Source organism: Rousettus aegyptiacus, unplaced genomic scaffold, assembly GCF_014176215.1.
Source record: "Rousettus aegyptiacus isolate mRouAeg1 unplaced genomic scaffold, mRouAeg1.p scaffold_m13_p_11, whole genome shotgun sequence".
Taxonomy (NCBI): domain Eukaryota; kingdom Metazoa; phylum Chordata; class Mammalia; order Chiroptera; family Pteropodidae; genus Rousettus; species Rousettus aegyptiacus.
The window spans coordinates 9,513,682-9,534,438 of record NW_023416286.1 but is presented as its reverse complement, the minus strand read 5'-3'; the positions used below and the strand labels follow the sequence as shown (position 1 = coordinate 9,534,438).

Genomic DNA, 20,757 nt, shown 5'->3' with positions numbered 1-20,757 from the left:
TATGTGTAAGATATCCATCCTAACATCTTTACCTATAGAGACAGGGAATTTGGGGCCAAGAAACCTGTACAAACAAACCCTGTTAAATTACCCCTAGTCTTCCTAGTTGCTTCTTCACTATTTGCTAGCCCAAATCCCTTTGTCTTATCAATTTTTCAGAAATGTACTGTTCTTTGTATAAAAGGTATAAAAGCTTCCCGCTCTGGTCACTTCTTCCAGGATTTATTCCCTTGTAAACGCTCCCATGTACATGCAAAAAATAATAATAATAATAAAATGTATATGCTTTTCTCCTGTTCACTTGTCTTTTTTCAGTTTAATTTTCAGGCCAGCCTGAGAGTCTAAGATGGTAGAGGAGAACTTTTTCTTCTTCTACAGGGCATTGGTACTGCAGGAGGGAACTAACTTTCTGGATCCTGGCTGGGGACCATGCTTTCATTTTGCACTGGACCCTGCAAATTACATAGCTGACCCTGGGTACAGGCTCTTTCTGGGAGCTCAACTGGGTCAATTTCCTGGAAGTGAAGAAGACTTTGTTCTTCTTATAAGCTTTCTTACATTATGGCAGCTGGTTTAGAGGTGGGAGAGACACAGGTCTACTGTTAAGCTGAGCCATCAAATAGTATAATGGTTAAGAACATGGCCTTTAGAGTCAGGTAGACAGGGGCTCAAATCTCCTCTCTGCCACTGCCTGACAACTAAACTTACCTAGTTTCTCTGAGCTTCAGTTTTCTCAGTTGCAAAATGAAGGTTCTTGTGAGGGTTAAATACAATATGCACAGTTCTTGGCATGTTCTATGTTTGACATATGGTAGCTATTTTCACAGTGGAGTCACAGAAGACCCTTTAACAGGAAGGACAAAGGCTTATACTTCCAAAATATAAAATGGAAAAATGGAACTTTAACAATTACCAACTCATTATTCATTCCTTTGGCTAATATGTTTGATGGTACTTGGAAGCCCACCTGGCTAAGACAAAACATTTACCAAAGGGGTGTTCACTCTGAGTGCCTCAGAAGTCCTCATATTATTTCAAAAATAATTCTGGTGGAGGCAACATTGTAATATGAAATGATTTTCTGGAACTTGACCAACAGTTGATTCTAATAAAGGGAGAGAGAACATGAAGATACTAAGCATCCTTCTCAGATTTTGGGGCCCCACTGAGGGGGAAAAGGGGAGGCTGGGTGCTGAAGACATATCTCTCTTCTGAAACAAGTATGGTGATAAAGAAGCAGGCATTGATGTTTATGGCCGATCCTTAGTTTAATTTAAAATAGTATAGCAGAAACTCCCTTCAGCAAATGTTAAAGAAATTTGATGTTTTATTATTTTCTGTTTATTTTCTGACATGATGTGGAATGCAAACAATTGTGGTAAACCTGAGAACCTCTGACCTTTCTTTAGTTTCTGCCTTTAAGCACGTCTCACTTAAAACGGTTAAAAGAATATATACCTCTTCAGTGAAAAACAAAAACTCTTTCTCCTCTAAGCCTAAAATGTTATTTGAGTAAAACTAATCATTGTAATAATAATAAAATTAACATAATCTCTCACTAAGTCTGTCATTTTTATAACTGGAAATGAACCAGTGAAAAAAAGGTGAAGAGAGACCCTTCTGTCTAAATTGACTAAAACATTCTGTAACAATAAAGAACAATAAAATACAATTAAGGCTGAAAGTGACTTGAGGCTTTAAGTATCGGAGTATTAATGAAACGTGAAGACTACAGAAAGGTCGGAAAGGTCGGCAGCTGAGAAGGGACCTCATGGTTAGAGAATATAGGTTAAAAAAAGGACTCGAAGCCTCTTTAAATGTGTATAACTTATCAATTGTAAAATGAAAGTTGTTGCTCAATCTGCATTAAAATGAAATAGGATTTTTCATTTACTGTACTGACAGAGACTTCTACAAGGTAATAATCAATTCTGGCAAGGGTTGGTAGGAGAGCTAATTAGCCCAGAATATATGAAGTAGCTCAGGAAAGTTCATACCTTTCTGTAAAGCAATTTTTTTTTTTTTTTAGAAAACTATCTTGAAAAAAATTAAAGCTTTGAAAAATAAATATGTGCAAAAAATGTTCATTACAGCAAGATACACACACACACACACACACACACACACACACACATACTGGGAGGTTTTTATGTTGAAAAGATGAGGCCACTGCAAGAGGAAAACTTTGAAAACAGCCCAAATACCCAACCATCAGAGAAAGGTTTAATTAGAGCACATCCCAGAAACAAAATATGTTGTTACTTAAAACTAGGTTTTAGAAGACATTAAATGACACAGGAAAAATTCTCGCAAAATGATATTTGGCCAAAGAAAAAGAGTAGATGTGAAATTACAGAGCACTGCCCTATTCACTGGGTGTCTTGGAATAAAACAAGTGGAAGAGGCATGGGAGTAGTTGGCAGAGCATACGTAGACCCCGCCGGACAAAGCCCCACTCTAAGATCCTCTGGGCAATGTGACTCCGCTCCAAAGAGGTAAGCTAGACACGGTGGGGACCAGCGCCTCTCAGAAGCAGCTGGTTGACTTGGATTGAGACCCAGTCGTGGTGAAGCCTGGACAGCCATGCAGCCAGAGGAACACTATACAAAGGGCCTCTACAAGGACTGTTGCCAAGAGTGTCCTTCCTAAGGGGACTGTGAGGTACCAGGTCTCTAAAGAAAGCCAACTGTGATTGTTGTAATTAATAGTCATTTCTATCAGAAGTTCTGCTTGGCAATGTCTCTTGATAGGCATTATACTAAATGTAAATTTGATATTGAATGTCAACTGTAATTCAAAAAAAGATTCAGTTGATTGTAAAAAAATAAAAGTCGGTTGACCATAAAAAATTATGCATGCATTAAATAAGTACCTATTAAAAAATGATTTACTAGTATCTGAATACAAGTTTAATAGATATCATAAGAAGATTCCAACATCCCGACAGCATAGTTTATTCTCCTGGAATATTAACACTGACCTCAGAATTCCCAACACATGTTGAATATCGAACAAGAGAGGACAAACATCATTATAATCAACATATTAATCTGATATTTTTCAATGACTATTAGGAAACCTCGAATTTAAACAACTGGATGACATCTGCTAACAATTTTACATGAGAAATATGGTGAAATAAAAATTTATGAACACAGCATTTTTGCCACAAAGACTTCAAAACTCTGTTGAACATGTCACCTGGATTTTACCATGAAAAGTTGCAACTTGAATAAGCATCTTTACTTCTAAAGGGCGTGGGCTGGAAGATGACTTACAACATAACACATACAAATTCCATGTATTCCCTGAAAAAAGAAAAACAACTAAAGCATGATCAGTTAAACAGTCATAAAGTCACATCTTAATGTGTTCATCTTTCTATGCTAGCTTCCACCTGCAAATAAAGGTGTTATGGGAATCATGGTATATTTGATTCTCTAGTAGCATTCAAGTCTTTTGGAAGTAAGCACGTAGATCTTAAATGGGTAATGCTATAGTTATATAATATCTCTGCAGTCTCCTTTACAGCTACAAACTTGTCCTCAGTTTTGTCCCTAACTTCTATTGATGAGTGAACAATGTATTCATTTAACCGCCAACAATTATTTACTGAGTACCTTTTATGCACTATGCCAGGGTCCCCGGTTTCCTCCTGCTTACCTTCTGGTGGGGACGACAGACAAAAACAAGTAAAGGAATACATAAAATACTTACCAGGACTATGAAAATGATGAAAAATGACCAGTTTAGACTTAGAATCTCAATGTGGTATTAAGTACTTAACTGGGATTTTAGAAGCGTTTTCTTCTTAATATCTTTGCTGAATTGCACTGTGAACATGGAGGACTTTGAGCTCACAGGCTGTAGTCCCACATGCAGTTGAAGTTTTCGCATAGTCATTGGGTGCGTTCAACACCTTGATGTTCCAGTCTGGAGGGTCTACACTGAACACAGTGCAGGCCGTGGTGTGTTGGAAATGATAGGTTCCAGTGATGCCCTATGGGACTCGAATCATTGGATTTAACTGAGGGTAAAACTGGAGCAAGGACTGGATTACACTCTTGGGGTCTAGATTGAACGTATCTTTCTGTGCTGTCTGTTGAGCTTGGACATTCCGTTTGTGCTGTACACCGTCGGATTGGTCTAGTTTAGCACTGAGATTTCTGTGTTCTCTCTCCTCGTAGACCAGGCCACATCCAGCTGAGTCTCAAGATATGCAACATGTAAGAGCCACCTCTGCAGCCCACTTTTTCCTGTTATTCAAGTTCTTGCCCTTTTCTCTCCCTTCTACCTACCACTTCTCAAAATAACAAAAGTTGGCCATTTTGCATGTTTTTTTTGAAAGAGGGATTCCTGGCTCGAGATCCTAGAATGGTGACTTTGAAGAAAGGGCTGAAAAGGTGGTAGGATAGAGAATGGGATCCAGAGATGATCACTGGGTGACAGGGTATCCAATCTCAGTGAGGAAGGTCATGCACTTTTACTTGGTCCTTCTTTTATTTCTCAACATTTCGGTTAATAAAAACAGAGTGTATACTATATGTTATAAAGTATTTGTCTCCTCACCTTCTTACACAAGAGAACCAAAAGCCTGGTTCGAATAAAAAGTCCAAACATCATAGCTACTCTCAACTCCTTCATGGCCCAAACTTCTCCTAGCCTGGAAGATGTTTCCAAACAGGATGGCCTTAGGACCAACAAAGGCAGCCCCTGTGCTGAGAGTGCTTTAGCGACAGGTATCGAAAGCCTTGAAAATGTTCACGTTGTCTGACACAGTAATTCCCCATCTCAGTAAATGGCGACACCTAAAACTTTGGTGTCATCCCTGACTTTCATCTTTTCCTCTACTCATTTCGAATCTATCTGCAAATCCTATGGCTCTGCATTTGCAAGAATCCAGCCATCTGTCAGGACTCCCCATAACAACAGGCCATCGTAATGTGACTGTGGATGACCACACTCATCTCCTGATGAATCTCTCTCCCACTTGTGCTCTCCACCTCTCTGTGGACCACACAACAGCCACAGTGATTCCCTTATCTAAACCAAGTAAGGTTGGCTTACTCCCTGAACATCATCCCATCTCTGACATACTTAAGCTACGTGATCTTGTTCTCAGCTCACGCCCTAGACATTCTGAACTCAGCTGCCACCACTCCACTTCTCACTCTTTCCGTCCCAGTTACAGGGTGCTTTCTGCTGTTTATCAAACAGGCCAAACACAGCTTTTCCTCAGGGCCTTTGCACATGTCATTCTCTCAGCCTGGAATGCTCTTCCTTCAGGCAGCCACGAGACTAACTTATCACTTAATTCAGAAAGGCCTTTGAACTAATCAAATGTCAACTTGTCAAAAAAGCATCATGCGGGTCTCTATCGCTCTCTTCCTTTTCCTTCTGCTCTACTGTTTTATTTTTCTCCATAGCCACTGCCATCACTTGACATATCTGTTTATTTTCTCTCTCTCCACTAGAATGAAAGCAAGGCAAGCAGGGACTCTGTTTTCTTCTCTGATGCATGGCCAGGACTAAAAGAGTGCGTGGCACATATCAGGACTTCACTAGATATTTCGTGAATCAGTGAGTCAGATTCCCATCACTGCCCTTTTAGGTATTTCTATAATCTACCTATCAGATGGCAAATTGAAGGTGATTTAATATACAGGGCTCTTGTCCAAGTTTTTGTCTGATGTTAATTATGAGGGTGTGGCTCTGTGGCTTTTTGAGAATAGAACTTGACAATGATCCCGGAAATTCATAAAAATCACACACTTCAGCTTTAAGGTTTCTCTCTTTCTCTCTCTTTTTTGTTTTTTGTTTGTTTATTTGTTTGTTTGCTTTGGTTTTTGCAATACCCCCAATGCTTTTATTTTATTGCTTCCAGGTTCATAAGTCACTTTCTATGAAAATATTCCCCCGATCCCTACTTCCCACCCCCAATGTTCAAGTACATTATTTTCCAACTGTATGATCCAAAATATCTTATTTCTTCCCCTAGCAAAGTACTTCCCACACTTATTTTTAATTCATATTTAAGTGGATTCTTTCTCACTGCTGGGCTGTCATTGTGGTAAGAGCAGAGACCACATGCCTCCTGTCCACTGATGTCTGTTTAACACCAAACATGACGGAAATTAGACCATCTTTGTCAAATGGATTAAAAACTGAGTGAGTGAATGATTGAATGAATAGACAATTGGTTTTCACCTTTAGGAACAGCATGCAAAGCACAACCTCCCAGTGCCCCTGAATGCTGTTATCGATCAGGGCAGCCTCCTTGGGAGATGTAGAAACAGAAGCCTTAGACCAAAATCTCTATTACGAGACACAGTGGAAGGGAGCATAAGTCAGCCATGGCCTCTATCCCTGCCTGCAGCAGGTGTCCCTGTCACAGGGAAGTCCCTCAGGAAATAGCTCAAGCCTCCAGAGGAACCGGTCCCAATTCATTTTTAATCCAGACCAAATGCACTTTACCTCAGAATAATATCTCCAAAATATTTTTAAATAATTGATCAGTTTGCTTAGTGACTAATGTTGCATAATTTTGGGCCTTCTCTGTGTTTTCAAGCTATTTCAAAGCATAGTTAAGGATGAGACAGAGATGTAGGTGTCAGAAGTAACCCCCCAAACTAATCTGAAAATCCACAAGTGCATAATTTTAATTCAGGATTTAATTAAGATCACAGAAGGATTCAACAAGAATTGACTGAACTTACGCTATGAATGAACTGTACAGATTTACTACACGATAGAAGCAAAGGTTTGCAGGTGTTTATTCATATTCTCGTGTATATTTCCAATAGGAAACCCAATCTGCCTTCCTAAGAAATTGGTGAAACACTTGGCTGGTGGGAAATCCAATCCCTTCAGATTCTCTTGGGCATTCTGTCTTGCCTTCTCTCATGATGTGAGCTGGTCTGGTTTGAAACATTCTCTTCCTTTTATGCCACATAGAGAATTCTCCCTCTCTCTCCTATGAGAGCACTGCCATCAATTTTATTTCTGTGGTTCTAGCTTGTGTTTCCTCTTGTTTCTAATTGGCTACTGAATAGATTAACTTAATGAGAAAACATTCAATATGTCTGCTGCCTTTTAACTGGGAAGTCTTTCTGTTCTTCTTTCTCTGCTTACCTTGTTCTGTGTGCTCTTTCTGCTGAAGTCATGATGAAAATTATGAAGGTCTCCCTGGCATTTTGCCTAGAAAGAAACAATTTTCAGATTGAATTTACTTTTTAGAAAATATTCTTATCTACACAGAAGTTATTGACTGTGCTACTGTACTTCCTATGATGTATGATCAAAGAGTCTTGGTGACTGCAGTGGCCTTGGGCTTTGCTACTTAACTGTTTTATGCCCAGCACATGTGGATTGTATGTAATCATTAGTGCTGACAAACTCTCAGCTTCCTTCTCAATACTGTTAAGGAAGGTTTTGATGTTTTGAGCTAAATGCAATTCATGTCAAGTCTTTGCTTAGTTGAAGCTCTTAATTCACCCAAAATATACGGAGTGTATACTATGTGCCAGGCACTAAATCTTAGCAATATAAAAAACAATAAGAATGAAAATTACACGTTCATGCAGGAGATGGAAAATAAGACAACCAATTAAAATGCAAGATGATCAGTGTTTTAACTGAGATCAACATAGGGCTTGGGGTACTTCACACTGGGCATTTCCCTAGAGAGTAGTATTTTTTTAGTTTTGCTTTGTTTTACCATCTTAACCATTTTTACATACAATTCAATAGTGCAATCACATAAAAGACTATGGGTTGGAGAAAAGGATAAGAGGCATTACTCAATATCTATTTTTGGATATTTGTGGAAACAGCAATTTTGGTAAGATGAGCATATTTGCTTTAAGTGAGGCTATGGTGTTTGTCTTTTTTGCTATTTCGTGCTATTGAAAATAACTATTCTAGAGTTCTGGTCAAGATGGCAGAGTAGGAAACACTGTGCTTGCCTCCTTTCATGACTACATCAAAATTACAACTAAACTACAAAATAACCATCATTGAGAATTGCCTGAAGTCTAGCTGAACAGGAATCCTATAACTAAGAATATACAAAAGAAGCTGCCTTGATACTGGTAAGAGAGGTGGAGATGCTGAATGAGCCGGTGCCTCACCTGTGTGTGGTGGTTAAAAATTGGGAGGGATATCTTGGCTGCAGAGGTGCATCCTGAGGAGTGAGGGCCCGAACCCTGCACTGAGCTCCCTGGCCCAGGGTTCCAATGCTGGGAAGAGAAGTCCCCACAACTTCTGACTATGAAAACTAGCAGAGACTGTAGCTGAGTAAGATAGAAGGCTGCTGTAGTCCTAGGTACTCCTCCTAAAGGGCTCAAGCATGGACCTGCTCGTTGATGAACTCACTTGCTCTGAGCTCCAGCACTGGAGCAGTAGCTCAAAAGGTGCTATAGACAAATGAAGAAACACTGAGCTGTCTGGATTCAGGGTGAGGGCTGGCAGGGCATCCTTCTATCAGACAGAAGTACTTGCAAAAGCCATTGTCTCTTCATTGAGCCCTCCCCCTACCCAGCTTGCAGATGCAGGTGGCTTCCATATCTGAGTCCCCATCAACTGAGTTAACACTGGTCACACTGCCCTGGTGATTCCTTGAGACCCTGCCCCTACCCAACTTGTAGGCTGACACAAGCTGCTTTCGATAGCATTTCCATATAAATGGCTTGCCTTATATCATGCTTCAGACTTTTCCTAAAATCTCTCACAAACCCCAAACAAGCAGTAGCTGGACTCAGTGTGCCTCGTACCTCTTGGTGAGCAGCCTCGAGCCCGGCATTAGTGGCAGCCAGCCTCAGTTCATAGCTTAGCCTCTCCCAAACACCTCCAAGCCAAGCATAAGTGGCAAAAATCTGTTGGTAACTTTGTAGCTTATACCATGTGGCTCCAGGCAGAAAACAGGCAGCAGCTGAACTTGGCCTGCAACAGGCTTTCTCCCAAAAGGCCCTAGAAACAGAACAGCTGCTGGCCAGCTTCAGACCACCCTGGAGCGCCACCAAATTAGTGTCACAAAAGACACCCCCAAAGGGGAGGCTCGGCAGGTACCAGAGCACTGCTAAAGTAAACTACTCTGTAGCATCAGCCTCCACACAACAGCTCCTCCACTGTAGTCACAGCCAGTCCTCATAGTTAATCAGCCTGAGAGTTGATCCTTTGAACCGATATGCAAACAGCGACCAAGGCTTAACTACAACAGAAGGGCACACACGATTCACACAATGGACACACCCAGAGAACCCAGCTCAGGTGACCAGGGAGACTGTGCCAATGGGCCCCACAGTATGCCTACTACATAAGGCTACTCTATCAAGACCAGGAGATACAGCACCCCTAACTAATACACAAAAACAAACACAGGGAGCAGCCAAAATGAGGAGACAAAGAAACATGTCCCAAATGAAAGAACAGAACAAAGTGTTAGAAGAAGAATGAAACAAACTGGAGACAAGTAATCTACCAGATGCAGAGCCCAAACCATTGGTTATGAGGATGCTCAATGATCTCAGCGAGAACTTAAACAAAGAAATAAGAAGCATAAAAATAAAGATAGAAAACAAAAAAGAACCAGTCAGAAATAACTGCAATAACTGAAATGAAAAATACATTAGAGACAAGCAACAGTAGATTAAATGAAGCAGAAGATCAAATCGGTGGTTTGGAAGGTAAGGGGGCAAAAAACACCCAATCAAAACAGCAACAAGAAAAAAAGAATCCATAAAAATTAAAATAGTTTAAGGGGTCTTTGGAATAACATCAAGTATACCAACATTTGCATCATAGGGGTACCAGAAGGAAAAGAGAGAGCAAGGAATTTAAACTTTCTTTCAAGAAATTCCCTAACCTGGCAAAGGAAATGGACATACAAGCCCAGGAAGCACAGAGAGTCCCAAACAAAGTTGCCTACAAAGGAGCTCCCATAAGGCTATCAGTTGATTTTTTAATAGAAATTTTGCAGGCCAGAAGGAATTGGCAGGAAATATTCAAAGTAATGAAAAGTAAGGACCTACAACCAAGATTACTCTACCCAGCAAAGCTATCATTTAGAATCAAAAGACAGATAAAGAGCTTCCCAGACAAGAAAAAGCTAAAGGCGTTCATCATCATCCAAATGTTAAAGGGATTTCTCTAAGAAGAAGAAGATAAAAGATATGAATAATAAAATAGCAAAAACTACATATCTATCAACAATTACTTTAAATGAAACTGGATTAAAAGCTCCAATCAAAAGACATAGGGTAACTGAATGGATAAGAAAACAAGACACTTACATATGCTGCCTACATGGACCCACTTCGGTTCAAAAGGCACAGAGACTGAAAGTAAAGTGATAGAAAAGCACTTCATGAAAATGGAAACTAACAAAGAAAAATGTGGGGGAGCAATACTTTTACTAGATAAAATAAACTTTAAAATGAAGGCTATCCAAGAGAAAAAGAAGGACCCAGTAATCTCCATTTTGACTATTTATCTGAAGAAGCCCAAAACACTACTTTTAAGGGGTGTATGCATCCATATATTTATTGCAGCATTATATGCAATAGCCAAGACATGAAGGCAATGCAGACAACTGAGTGTTCATCAATAGATGGATGGATAATAAAGAGGTGGTACATATATGTAATGGAATATTACTCAGCTATAAAAAAAGAAATGAAATCTTGCCATCTGCAATAGCATGGATGGACCTAGAGGGTATTGTGCTGAGCGGAATAAGTCAGATAGAAATAGACAAATGCCGTATGATTTCAGTTATACATGGAATTCAGAGAACATGAGAAACAAACTAATAGAACAGAAACAAGCTCATAGATACAGAGAGCATTTTGATGGTTGCCAGATTGGGGAGGAGGTTGTGGAATGGGTTAAAGGGAGGAGGAAATTAAGAGATACAAATTAGTAGTTATAAAATAGTCATGGTGATGTAGAGTGGTAGCATGTGGCATATGGTCAGTAGTACTGGAACAACTATGCATGGTGTTGGATGGGAACTGGATTTATCGAGGTGATCACTTCATAAGTTATATAACTGCCTAATCATTGTGTTGCAGACCTGAAACTAATATAATATTATACATCAAATGTAATTGAAAATTTAAAAATTTTTAAAAAATAAAATAAATATTCTAATATAGTCAAAGATATTTATTTGCTGGTCTCCGAACATATTTAACATTCCTACTCCTATGTCTTTAGTCATGCCTTTCCCCTTCTCTTCAATGCCTTGTCCTTCTTTTCCGCATATCTACAGCTTTGGGTACCTGTCCCCCAAGGTCTAAGTCAAAGTCCCACCTGAAATTTGCTTTCTTTGATGCTCAGAACACTGACTTTAAGAAACTTTACTCAGAGTTGATGATTATACCAACTTATTTGGAACTTAGCATATGTTACTTTGCAATGTTATTCTGCCATTAAATATAAATCCTATCTTACAAACTAAGTCACAAATCTCTCAAAGAAAGGGACCATCTTTTAATAATAAGTCACATGTGCTTAGAATCTTAAGCGTGCATTTAAAATTCATTGAGAACTTAGTATGTGCCGAGCATTGTCCTCAACATGAGGACCTGATGACATAGCTCCTGTCCTAGAGAACTTCATTATCTCGTGCTTTCATTTACACTGTCGCATTTCCTCTTTAAAAAAATCTTTGCAATAGTTAGGGAAAACATTATCATCCTAATTTCGTGGTGAGGATGTGGAGATTGAAGGACTAAGTGGTCTGCTATGACAGAGCCAAGACAAGTGCTGTGTTTCTAGGAGATGCAGCATGGCATACTGCAGAAAATATGTGCTCCTGGAGACACAGTGCTTTGGATTCCAACTCCGGTTACTGCCATCTGAGTGGAGTTGGAAAAGTAATTTAATATCACAAAGCTTCAATCAGCTCATCCATGTAACCTACATGGTAATGCAGACTGGACAGAGGCCTTGGGAAGAGTAAACAAAGTCATTCTGAGCAGTGTCCAATGACCTCAATAAATGGTAGCTGTCACTACTACTACTACTACTACCACTGTGACTACCATTATGACTACCACCACCACCACCACTACTTAACTACCACTACTACTACTACCACTACCACCACTACTATAACAACTACTACTACAACCACTTCTACTACTGTAACTACTACTACCACTACTACCACTGCTACTACTATCACTACTACTACTACAAGGTAGTCCCCCTTGATTGTGATTTCGCTTTCTGCAGTTTTAGTTACCTGTGGTCGACTGTGGTCGGAGAATATTAAATGAAAAATTCCAGAAATAAACAATATATTTTAAGTTGCACACTGTTCTAAATAGCATGACAACATATTGCTCTTTCCTGCACAGGTCGTGAATCTTCCTCTGTCCGGTATCCTGCCAGTTAGTCACGTAGTAACCGTCTCAGCTCTCAGATTGACTGTCAAGCTAACATAGCTCTTGTGTCCGAGTGACCCTTATTTTACTTTATAATGACTCCAAAATGCAAGAGTGGTGATGCTGGCCATGTGGACATGCCAAAGAGAAGCTGTGAAGTGCTTCCTTTAAGTGAAAAGATATGTGTATATAAGAAAAATCATAGCATGTATAAGGTTCGATACTATACAGTTTCAGGCATCCACTGGGGGAGGGGGGGGGTCTTGGAACATGACCCCACAGATGAGGGGAACCATTGTACAGCTATACTGCTATTACAGGTTTCATGCCTGTTACGCACCCCCAGTGCTTAGCACATGCAAGTACACATTAGTGGCATCGCTCTTGGTATTTGCACACTCACCCACAGGCAAGGCTGATACCAGACAGTGCGTGTCAGCACAAGCACCAGTTCTTTACGGTTGGTGTCCATTCTGACTGAGCCAGTGGCCATTTTGATTGGTTGGTGCCTTCGCTACTATAACTGTGAAATATTTGGCATAATACTCCTGTTCATAAGTACTGTAGAACCACTGTTTATGCATTTTACCTGGTGCAGGTAACCACCCATAATTAGTGGCTCTTTCTCCATCAGCCAGCACCTGGCACAGAGAAGCGTTCCACTCAAACAAGCGTTGGGCCAACACAGTTCCAGAGAATGTTCACAAGACTTGGCACATTATCCATTTATAGACAATCTTGCACCAGGATTCCCTGTAAATACTGCACCAGGCAGCGGGATGTCAGGGAAATACCTCGAGGTTGGGTTTAATCAACCACCAGCCATGGAATTGATTTTCTTATCACTCTGGTTCAGAAATTTCTATTTGGCTATATTTCTGACAGGTCAGACATTTCCCACATGTCGTTTAATTTAATTTATGATCCTTGCTCAATAATTGTGACTCCAGGCTAATGGACGCTTTGAAAAGAATCACAGTGTAGCAAGTGGGTCTTTCAGACATCTTGGAAAGAGCCACTTTTCAGGCGTCAGGGCATTTTCCACTGTACCCTCAGCCTTAATACATCCAGAAGAGGCAGAAAAGGAACCTCATTAAATATCTGGAAACTATAAAATCACTGAGCCAGATGGGACCATAACCTGCATTAATACTGCTATTTTGAGTAAGGACATGTGTGCCACAAGTGTAAATGCACACAGAGGCTTTTTAAACTCCCTCTGTCTTGGGTGCCAGGGAACCAGCTCCTGGCAATAGCAGCCATAGTGACTCCCATGGCAGCATGCCTCTGACAAAGGAAGTTTTGTCAAAAGCCAAGCTGAGAGCATGTGCTGCTTGGGAGAACAGTAACAAAGATTAAGGGGCACGAAATGTAAGTGCACACTTGTAACGAAATTGCCCTCACTTACCGCCTGGTTAGTACCCACAAGTGCCATGGTATGCCTCTGTGATCAACCCCAGCATAATGAAAAACAGCAGCAAACCTTAGCTTTTCAGACGGCTTATGTCAGGAATAGATAGAAGTGTTTTCAAGGCTGAGGTAGTAATGAAGAGGAATCCACGATGCAGAGAATAGCAATTGATGCTTATTCATGGGTAAAGGAGAGATATATTAGCTAGAGGACTTCCTACACACAAGTCTTAGTGATTTAATGTCTCTGCTCAGATGTCAATGTGATACTGTGACTCTGACTATCCCATCTTCCTGAGAGATTGTATCATTTTCTTTGAGAAGTAATACAGCTTTACTGCAGGTGGGAGTCAAGAAAGGTACAACTATTCTGGAATAGAATTTGACACCTTTTTCTTTGTCTCTCTGTCTCTCTCTGTCTCTCTGTCTCTCTGTCTCTCTGTCTCTCTGTCTCTCTCTCTCTCTCTCTCTCTTTCTCTCTCTCTCTCTCTAACGGAGATTCCACACTTAGGTATTTATCCTTAGGAAATCCACATGTATTCATTGCAACATTTTCTATTTTTTAAGAGAATACCATAGATCATCTAGAATTCTAACAATAAAAATCTGTTATATAAATTATAGTACTTCTATCTATTAGAATAGCATGTAGCAAGAGAATTATTTGTAGAGAAAATTTAAGGATAGGAAAAAACATTTTTAATATATTTAAAATATATGTGTATAGATAAAATAGATAATAAAAATATACATAAAATGTGAACAGTGATTTTTTTTTCAGTGGCAGGTTGCTTGTTTTATTCTTTTTCTTAATAATGTAAGAAAATAAATTACTTTTATATTAAAAAAATTCTTTACAGGAAAAAAGGAAAATAATAACTACAAAAATAGGTGTGTGAGTCAGTTGTGAACATACGTCCTTATAGACTGATGGAGCTTAATACTTATCTATATACGTGACTGTGATTCTATGTTAAAATGTAGTATAAGTTTAATTCTTAATTTTATCTGAAGTTATTGTTTTTCTTAGGCTGTGCACAGGAAAAACTTGACAGAGCCACATAAGAATGCTATTCCTTCAAGGGGTTCATTACCATTATTTGTACTCACACCATAATGGATAACTTACTACTTCCCAAACATACCCCATATTCTCCCATCTCCTGTTTCCTCTACTTGGAATACCTTTTCTCATCCATCTTTACAAAGTCTACTCATTCATCAAGGCTAAGTTCAAACCCTATTTTGTAGGGTTGGCTCTAATTCTCCTCATTCAGGAATAGATTTTAATTCCTCATTTTTTCAGACTTTTGACATTTCACATTATGAGTCGTGTGTATGTCTTATCTTCTCAAATATAATGTAAGTTTACAAAAGGCGGAAAATTTACTCATCTTCGTATATTCAAAAAATAGGAAGCTTTGACAAGATAGGTAGTTAAATACACACTGAATATGGAAATGAATTAACTTTATTTTCAGAATATAGAGATAGGTATATGTCTGATATGAATGTAGATAGCACTGACGTGAATGTAGATTCCTGGCTATTCTGTGATTTAATATCTTTTCAAGTTGAATTAGCACTCACTTTTTGAAATCAGGGCTAATAAAATACATAACTCAGTGAGTATTTATGTAAAACAGGCACTGCAAGGGAGGTATTCGGAAGCATTATACCGACCAATTTATAATCTTTTCCAGGAGATTTTTATCCCTGAGGGCTCACTGGAGCAAAGGTTAGGGACGTGGCAGCTAGAAATGGCCATCTTCTGACACTTGCCGCTGAAGCATCTTTCTACGCCCCCAAGGTGGTATTGTGAAGATCCATGCAGAGAGCTTCGAAAATGACATCTTGGGTTGGGAGCACTTTGCCAACCATAAAGGGCAAAGCAAATGTTAGTTATAATTATTACTATTCAGAGAAGTCTTTTTGCAAAATGCTCATGGCATGGACCTTCTCATTCGAGACAGTGAGTTTGGTGCGCCTGAGTTGGTGCTGCACTGGCCATTTACTTCTTGAGTTTAAGAACATACTGCAGGGACCTGCCCCTGTGGAAAATGACTTGCTTTGTAAATGTCAATGACTCCAAAACATTTTTGAGGAGGATGCTCACCACATGCTAATCAGAAGTTCTGGTACTCGGGCCAATACTCAAGTCCTTCCAGCATTAGGATTGCCACTCTGACCTTAGCTTCCAAGGAGTGCTTCCAAAGGGTGAGCTGACACCTTTTCCAGTCTTCCTTTGCCCCTAGAATAAAGCAGACTCTGATTATCAGAGCCTGCAATTGGCAAACGTTTTAGTAGCTATGTTTGCATTTGTTCATACTGTTGTTCATAGAATGAATTCAAATGTGATTCCATTTTCAGACAGTTCATAAATAGTTGACTCTAAGATTAGCCTTAATCCCTTTGGGAATGAGTTCTGTTTGTGGTTCACAATGTGACATTCTAGTTTAAAAAGAAATATAATGTGTGTGTGCGTATATACACATACACACACACACATATGCAAATTCTCTAAGACATTTTAGAAAAGCACTTTCTATTTTGTGAGCTTTCTTAAAAATGCTGGGAATGTGATTAAGCTGCCTGCTTCCTGGCAAGGGGCAGAGGTGATAGAACTTGAAAACCCCTCCAAAGTGGAAACCAGAAAAAGGAGAAGAAAGAGATTCTGAAAACTGTCAGAGTCTGTAGAAGCACAAAAGAAGGTCAGAGTATTTTGAAAACAAAATCTAAAGCAAATCCACATTTAGACGTTGTTGTTTAGCTCCTCTAATTTGAGAAATGATGAATACGGAATGTTACAGCTGTGAGATACTAACTCCTGCCCTTTCCTTCTCTGCCCTAACTTCCTCTATCAGACATACTCATATCTATTATTGTGGATTTATGCTTTGCAGTGTTACCAGAAAACACAAAATCCCCAGTTTTTTGGAAAGTGAGGCTGTGCAAGCCTTTGATTAGCTGTGGGCCACAAGAAGGAAGGTCTGTGATCAACGCATTCAGAGACTAAAATCTGTCCAGACAGAGGGACTGCGGTTCCCGGTCAGAAGCTACGGCTGCTCCACACTCTGCGCATTTCATTTTAACACTCACGCGGCTGACCTACTGCCAAAGCCTCCATCATTAAATTTAAAGTACTATTTGAAATGTTGTTAACCCTTCACAGTGTGGATCTATCTCAACGAAATCCTTTTTGTTATCATCTCTTTTAAGTGGTTTTACATTAAAAATAATGAAATTACAGTAAGTTCCCAATAGGATGACTATGTAATCTTACCTTCCAAGCCTAGACATTTTTGAGAGTAAAAGACTTAACTATTAATAATTTCTCCAGAAAAATGGGCATAAACAAAAAGTGTCCAAGAAATTTCCCTTTTCTCTCTCTCTCTTTCTTTCTTTTTTTTTCCATGAGAGAAAAAAAAAAATTATAGAAGACTTTGAAATGAACCAGTAAGTTTACCAGGTATCATAAGTTGAAAACTATGTGTCATCTAAGCACATCCTTCCAGATTGCCTGATTTTATAGGATCTCGGCAACTTTTATAGTCTTTGAACTACCATATATCTGTGAGTTATATGTAATTAATAGCAATGAAAAAGATTTTTCTCTCTAGAGATACAAATAAATTTTGTCTGGTAGAAATACAATTAATTTCTTCCCCCTTCCTTTCCAATAAATTAATTTCACAACTGTTTATAATTCATTTCGGCATTACTTACTGCTAACATTATCTGTGTTATTTCGAATTCATTTTTGAACTAGTTGTAACTGCATACTGGTTTCCTCATTAATTAATAAACTAACTAAAATTTCGAAACGTGTTTGGCATGCGTTAACATTTATGGGATTTTACCATTTAATATTTCTTAATATCTATTTTTTTTTCTTTTTCTTTTCCCCTTAGATTATCCAAGGCTCAACAAATCTCCATTTCAACATAATAGTGGTTCCTCTGTGGCAAAAGAGATCACTATCGATTGGAAGCCAGCAAGAATAAAAGCAGAGAGGCCATTCTGTCTATTGTAATAATCCCAGTGGTGGATGAAGGAGCGTGGACCAAGGTTAATGCTCTCTGACTGTAAGTAAATGAATGCCGTAAAGGAAGAGCTGACAGGATTTGCTGATGGAGTACATGTGAGGTGTAAAGGGAAGAGTGAAACCTAGGAAGTCCCTACACTTTGGGACAATTAACCAGCTAATTGGTGGTGTCATTTGCTAGAGATTAGAAAGACTGTGGATGGGTGTGGAACTGAAACATTTATTCCCCTGATTGCTGAGAATATTAACAACTTATACCTTGCAGCTTGACCTCAGCTGACCAAGGTCACACTCTCTTCTTTATTCAATGACTGAATGATATAGAGGTAAGCCCTGACCCCACTGGTCTACGTGAATGCAGCTCTGAACAGCCAGCCAGCCCAGCCCTGGGGCTCCCTGAGGCCTTCGTGATGATGGCAGCAGAAACTTCTCCCTCTGCCTCATCCTGCTGTGGACACTCCCTCTCAGGCATGGATCCTAAAGGCAATCCCCTATAAATTTCATGGGCAAATCTCCATTTCAGAGGCCGCTTCCCAGGAACCAACCTAGAGCAGGCGTCAGAGTTCAGGAATCAGGAGTTCCCTCACACATTATCTTCCACACTCCTGCGAAAGGTTATCTAAAGCAGAGACTTGATGGTAGACCCCCATGCTGATCCACCTCACCCCACCGCACCTCACCCCGAAAAAGCAAACAAACAAAAAAGTCTGGAAAAAGAAAAAGAAACGAATGGCTTTCTGTTGTCCATCGTCAGCCTCTTTCAAGACATCTCACAATCTGGCTTCTTTATTTTCCGCTTCTTCCCTCACCACCTTTCTGCAACCCAAGCACGACTTATGTTTTTAATTATAGTACCCATTTACTGTCTCCTGGAAACCGTATGTTTTCACAACTCTCCTTTTATCAAAATGCCTGATAACTCTCCATCTCATAATCTTCCCTCAACGGTAAAATAATGCATACTCCAAAACCTAATTCAAAACCAAACTCCAAAATCTGTCAATTTTTCATGAAACGTTCCCCGTCTTTCCCCATAAGGACATGTCACCTTTTTTGTGTTCCCATAGCACGCCGTTATTTTTGTTGTTAATTTGTCTGTTAATCCAATTCCATCATGAGTTCCTTGGAGGCAGAGGACATCTGGCCACCCAGTGCCAGAAGCATAGTGGCATTGAGACCCCAATTTCCTGATATTCGGATGAACTCTCTTAAGTTATCCATCTCTATCCTTATGTTTCTAACAGAAATGAAGTGAATGCCCTTTGTTCTAGATTCAGTCTTTTACCCTCAATTGCTTCATCTTATTCTACTCTGAACTGGGCAAGAGAATGACCAAGTGGACATCAGGCATGTCCTCCTCCTCGTTACCCCTGATTCTAAAGCCTAGAGCTAACATTGAGAAACTCCAGTAATATTACTCCTTTCTCCTGGTTCTACCCAGGTCCCTTTTTATTTCTCAGCAAAATCGTATCTAGCATCAAACACCACTAGCTGAAAAGTAATTCTAAAGTACGTGTGTGTTGAAGAGATGGACTCGGTCTCATCTGCCTCTTTCTTCCCACCTGCCATATCCCCAAGAGCATATACTCCTTTTGGGTCTTGTAAATGTATGACCCTTCAACTCCTAATTTGGTGGCATTAGTAAAAAGATGAAGAATCGGAAATTATCTTTCTCCACTCCTCTCTCTCTCTCTTTTTTTTAAATTTATTTATATAGGATTCCTCTCTGTCTTGACAATTTGGTAGGACCTTGTGACACTATTTTTGTTAATATCTTCCAAAGAAATCTGGAGTGAATGTAGAAGACTAAATATGTGGTCAACCCTAGGGTAAAAAAAAAAAAAAAAAAAAAAAAAAAAAAAAAAGCTTATTAATAGGAAGAAGAGAGGAAGGAATGAAAAAAAGAGGTAGGAAAAATTCAATTCAGTCTATGGCCACACCATCCTGAACACAACCAATCTCGTCTGATCTTGGAAGGTAAGCAGGGTTGGGCCTGGTTAGTACTTGGATGGGAGACCACCTAGGAAGACCAGGTGCTGTAGGCATTAAAAAAAAAAATCCAATTCAAACTTCCATTCAGCTTCTTCCAGGCCTATAGAAGGCGTATAAGCACCCTTTGCACACATAATAGACCTATTTGATAAGGAGTAATTTCTGAGGAAAATGCAAAGGAATGAATATAAGAAGTTAGTCCCTCAGATACCCATTCATACAACTGTATTATCAAGTCATCTAAAGGGTGGCCCCAGAAAAAACATTCTTTTTCTCAGAAAGATTTATTTTAAGGTGATCAGGTTACATTGGACTTACATAAAGATTTTGAATCTATGAAAGGCTGATTCTGATGGTAGAATTATGTACTTTCTTTGCAAGGACCTAAGTCTATTAAACTTAAGGTTAAGCGGAAAAATTAGTTCTTCAGAATGTTCTTGCCTGTTAAAAATACGCAATGTTTCCACGCCCTTTGGATGAATAGTGTCAGCGGCATAAAAATTAAGAGAACAAAATACCTGATAAAGCTCATTAGAATTTAGAATTTACTAGCTAAGAACTTATGATAATTTTGACACTGGCTAGGTAGTTTTTTTCTTTTCCCCATTGCCTATGATAAAGTATTTCAAAATTATTAATATGTACTAATAGATGTTCTGGGGAAATAGTTCACTCTCTAAGAAAGAAGCTTGTGAAGCATTTGGCAGCATCTCTTTACTGACAAAGAATACTAAAATCATTTTTAAACTTACGCATTGAGTGAATCCGGTCAGTAGTAGACTGGCACCATCTCCTGCGGCTGGCGATGTGAGCTGAGCCCCTGCAGCTGGTGGCCTGAAAAGGCGCCCCTAGGCGCTTTCTGTGTGTTGGTGCCACTGGGTAGTTCTGCCTTCCCCCTCCCCTGGGTCACCAGGAGGAGCA

The 20,757-nt window shown here is 39.5% G+C and overlaps 1 non-coding gene across 1 annotated transcript; it reads left to right on the top strand.

The window, feature by feature from the left end:
• The first annotated feature begins 19,770 nt into the window (after nucleotides 1–19,770).
• Nucleotides 19,771–19,889, top strand: LOC118609416. Its single transcript, XR_004953431.1, has one exon. It is a non-coding gene; the product is annotated as a 5S ribosomal RNA (ribosomal RNA).
• The last annotated feature ends 868 nt before the right edge of the window (nucleotides 19,890–20,757 follow it).